Source organism: Physeter macrocephalus, chromosome 6 (assembly GCF_002837175.3).
Source record: "Physeter macrocephalus isolate SW-GA chromosome 6, ASM283717v5, whole genome shotgun sequence".
Taxonomy (NCBI): Eukaryota; Metazoa; Chordata; class Mammalia; order Artiodactyla; family Physeteridae; genus Physeter; species Physeter macrocephalus.
In genome coordinates this window covers 6,782,473-6,787,299 of record NC_041219.1, presented here as the reverse complement: position 1 = coordinate 6,787,299, position 4,827 = coordinate 6,782,473, and the positions used below count along the sequence as shown (strand labels likewise).

The window sequence follows — 4,827 nt, the reverse complement described above, 5'->3', positions numbered from 1 at the left end:
AACAGTGAGAGGCCCGCGTACCGCAAAAAAAAAAAAAAAAAAAAAAATCCACCCACTGAGTTTTAAAATTTAATTGTTATGTTCTTCACTGTTAAACATATTCTTTGGTTCCCTTCCAAATATGTTTAGTATTCTGTTGCTCTTCCCGTTCTCCTCCTTTATCGCTATAAGCAAATGAATGATTTTTATTTTCATTCTATGTCTGATCAGTATAATATCTGAAATATTCAGGAGTTCAGTGCTGTTGTTTACAGAGTTTTCTGGCTTTTGCTCATGGTGCTTACTTCCTTAAATGTTTGTGATGTTTTATTCTAAACTCATACACCTTGGGATTTTATTCTGTGGGAATTCTTTGGGGCCTTTTTTGAAGGTGGGTTTCAGAAAGAATTTTCTTTTCACTTGATTCTTTCAGGTGCACAGGATTTCTATCAACCCAGACCTATTTTAATCTAAATTGTCAACTTGAGGTTTTTTGATCACCCAGGGTTTTAAGAATTTGGGTTGCAAACTCACTGAAGCTGTCTTGACATTATGAATTCTCAGTGGAAATTTTTTCTTCTCCACCTAGTATTAAGGAGGCTGCAGTATATGGGGAATAGAGAGGAAATATTTATTTCACTTACGCTTAGAATATAAAGTTTCAGGATCCAATATTATGCAGAGTCACCTATGAGGTTCCTCACCCTGGGAAAGTCCTATTCATAGCTCTTGCAAAGCTATAAAATCAAAGCTTAAATTTATGTTTGAAAGATGCCCTCATGGTGACAGTCTGCTTCAGTGAACCAGTTACCTCTCTGTCACTTTCTTATAGGTCTCTGAGAATTCCTTACATTCTTGACAACTCATTCATGCATTTACATTTTTACGTTTTATCCAACATGTGCAGTTGTGTGTATTGGGGGGATTTTCATAGTTTGTGCCAGCAATGAAAGTCCAAAGGCATTGTTTTAGACTTAAGATCATTTTCATTATTCCCACCACTCATATTGCTGTGTCATATGGTAACTGAATGTTTAACTTTGTAAGAAACTACCAAGCTGTTTTCCAAAGTGGTTGTAAAATTTTACATTCCCATCAGCAATGTATGATATTTCCAGTTCCTCCGTATTCTCAGCAACACTTGGTATTTTCAGTTTGTTTGGTTTTTTAAATTTTAGCCATTCTAATAAATGTGTAGAGGTATCTCATGTGATTTTAATTTGCCTTTTCTTAATGACTAATGGTTTCAAGCATTTTTTTCATATGCTTATTTACCATCCACTTATCTTTTTGTGGAAGAAGATATTTTCAAATGCTTTGCCCATTTTTAATAGGGTTCTTTGTTTCTTATCATTGAGTTTTGAGAATTCTTTATTCCAGAATAAGTCCTTTGTCAAAAATGCGTGTTGAAATGTTTTCTCTCAGTCTATGACTTGTCTTTTTATTTTACTGAAGTATAGTTGATTTACAATGTTATATTAGTTTCAGGTGTACAGCATTGTGATTCAGCATTTCTATGGAATATACTCCATTAAAAGTTATTATAAGATAATGGCTATAATTCCCTGTGCTATACAATATATCCTTGTTGCCTACCTATTTTATACGTAGTAGTTTGTATCTCTTAATCCCATACCCCTAACTTGCCCCTCCCCCCTTTCCTCATCCCTTTGGTAACCACTAGTTTGTCCTCTATATCTGTGAGTCTGTTTCTGTTTTGCACACACACTTGTTTGTATTATTTTTTAGATTCCACATATAAGTGATATCATACAGTATTTGTCTTTCTCGGTCTGACTTATTTCACTAAGCATAATATTCTCTAGGTACATCCACATTGCTGCAAATGGCTGAATTTCATTCTTTTACATGGCTGAGTAATATTCCATTGTGTATATATACCACATTTTCTTTTTTTGTTGTTTTTTAACAATGGCTTGGACTTGGACTGCATTCATTATAAATATTTTCAAAGGTAAATTGTCTTTTATTTTTTTAATAAATTTATTTATTTTAGGCTGCTTTGGGCCTTCATTGCTGCACATGGGCTTTCTCTAGTTGCGGCGAGTGGGGGCTACTCTTCGTTGCACTGCATGTGCTTCTCATCGTGGTGGCTTCTCTTGTTGCAGAGCACAGGCTCTACGCATGCAGGCTTCAGTAGTTGTGGCGCACGGGCTCAGTAGTTGTGGCTCGTGGGCTCTAGAGTGCAGGCTCAGTAGTTGTGGTGCACGGGCTTAATTGCTCTGTGGCATACGGGATCTTCCCCGACCAGGGATCGAACATGTGGCCCCTGCACTGGCAGGCGGATTCTTAACCACTGCGCCACCAGAGAAGTCCTTATACCACATTTTCTTTATCCATTCGTCTGTTGATGGGCACTTGGGTTGCTTCCATATCTTGGCTATTGTAAATAGTGCTGCTATGAATATTGGGGTGCATGTATCTTTTCAAATTAGTGTTTTCATTTTTTCCAGATATATACCCAGGAGTGTAATTACTGGATCATATGGGAGTTCTATTTTTAGTTTTTTGAGGAACCTCCATACTGTTTTCCATAGTGGCTGCACCAATTCACATTCCCACCAACAGTGCATGAGGGTTCCCTTTTCTTCCCATCCTCCTGATATTTGTTATCTGTAGACTTTTTGATGATAGCCATTCTGACAGCTGTGAGGTGATAGCTCATTGTGGTTTTGATTTGCATTTCTCTAATAATTAACAATGTTGAGAATCTTTTCATGTGCCTGTTAGCCCCCTGTATGTCTTCTTTGGAAAAAATTCAGGTATTCTGCCCATTTTTTGATTGGGTTGTTTGTTTTTTTAAACTGAGTTATACGAGCTGTTTATATATTTTGGGTATTAACCCCTTGTCAGTCATATCATTTGTAAATATCTCTTCCCATTCTATAGGTTTGTCTTTTTGTCAATGATTTCCCTTGCTGTGCAAAAGCTTTTAAGTTTAATTAGGTCTCATTTTTTTTTTGCTTTTATTTATTTTACATTAGGAGACAAATCCAAAAACAATATTGCTACGATTTATGTCAAAGTGTTCTGCCTATGTTCTCTTCTAGGAGCTTTATGATTTCCAGTCTTACATTTGGGTCTTTAATCAATTTTAAGTTCATTTTTGTATATGGTGTGAGGAAATGTTCTAATCTCATTGTTGTACATGTAGCTGTCCCGTTTTCCCAGCACCACTTGCTGAAAAGACTGTCTTTTCCCCAATGTGTATTCTTGCCTCCTTTGCCATAGATTAAATAACCGTAGGTGTGTGAGTTTATTTCCGGGCTCTCTATCCTGTTCCATTGATCTATGTGTCTGTTTTTGTGTCCGTATCATACTGTTTTGATTACTGTAGCTTTGTAGTAATCTGAAGTCTGGGCATATGATAGTTCCAGCTTTGTTCTTTTTTCTCAAGATTGCTTTGACAATTCACGGTCTTTCGTGATTCCATGTGAATTTTAGGATTATTTGTTCTAGTTCTGTGAAAAATGACATGGGTGTTTTGATAAGGATTGCGTTAAATTTATAGATTACTTTGGGTAGTATGACCATTTTAGCAATATTAATTCTTCCAATCCAAGAGCACGGAATGTCTTTCCATTTCTTTGTATCGTCTTCCATTTACTTCATCAATGTTTTTATAGTCTTCAGAGTTTATACTTCACCTCCTTGGTTAAGTTTATTCCTAGATATTTTATCCTTTTTGATTTGTGGTTATCATGGGATTCACATATGCTGACCTACAATTATATCTACTTGTTTTAAACTGGTAGTCATTTAAGTTCAAACACATTCTAAAAGACCTACATTTTTTACTCTCCTCCCGCACATTTTGGGGTTTTGATGCCATATTTTACATCTTCTGCTTATCCCTTAACTGTATAGTGTTATTATAGTTGTTTTTACAATTTTTTGTCTTTTAACGTATGTACTGGCTTATTTAAGTAGTTGATCCTCCATCATTATTATATATTTGCCTTTCCTAGTGAGATTTTTCCCTTTCGTTTAGATTCTTACTTCTTTTCTATTTAGAGAAGACCCTTCAACATTTCTTTTAGGGTAGATTTAGTATTGATGAACTCTCAGTTTTTACTTGTCTGAGAAGTTCTTTATCTCTACTTCTATTCTAAATGATAATCTTGCTGGGTGGAGTATCCTAGGTTGCAGGTTTTTCCCTTTCAGCACTTGAATATATCATGCCACTCCCTTCTGGCCTGGAATATTTCTGCAGAGAAATCAGCTGATAGCCTTATGGGGATTCCCTTGTATATGACTCTTTGTTTTTCTCTTGTTGCCTTTAGAATTCTCTCTTTAGCTTTTGCCATTTTAATTATGATATGTGGTGTGGCGCTACTTCGGTTTCTCTTGTTTGGGACCCCCTTCACTTCATGAACCTGGATATCTGTTTCCTTCTTCAAGTTTGGGAAGTTTTCAGCCATAATTTCATCAAATACATCTACAGTCCTCTTCTCTCTCTCTTCTCCTCTGGGATCCCTATAATGCAAATGTTGGTACACTTAATGTTATCCCAGAGATCTCTTAAATTGCTTTCATTTTTTTAAATTTGTTTTTCTTTTTGCTGTTCTGATTGGGTGATTTACATTATTCTATCTTCCAGATCACTTATGTACCACTTAGTCTGCTCTTCATTCCTTCTAGTATGTTTTTTTTAGTTCAGCTATTGAGTTATTCATTTCTGATTGGATCTTTTTTATATCTTCTGGTTCCTTGTTAAAATGTTCACTGTTTAGATAAATTCTTTTCCCTAATTCAGTTAACATTTTTATTACCAAAGTTTTTAATTCTTTACCTGATAAATTGTTTATTTCTGTTTCATTATTTTTT

At 35.4% G+C, this 4,827-nt stretch overlaps 1 protein-coding gene across 3 annotated transcripts in view; it reads left to right on the top strand.

Annotated features, from left to right (window-relative positions):
- PTPRB (protein tyrosine phosphatase receptor type B) overlaps positions 1-4,827 on the top strand; it is a 118,303-nt gene that overhangs the window by 49,060 nt on the left and 64,416 nt on the right. The window lies entirely within an intron of this gene.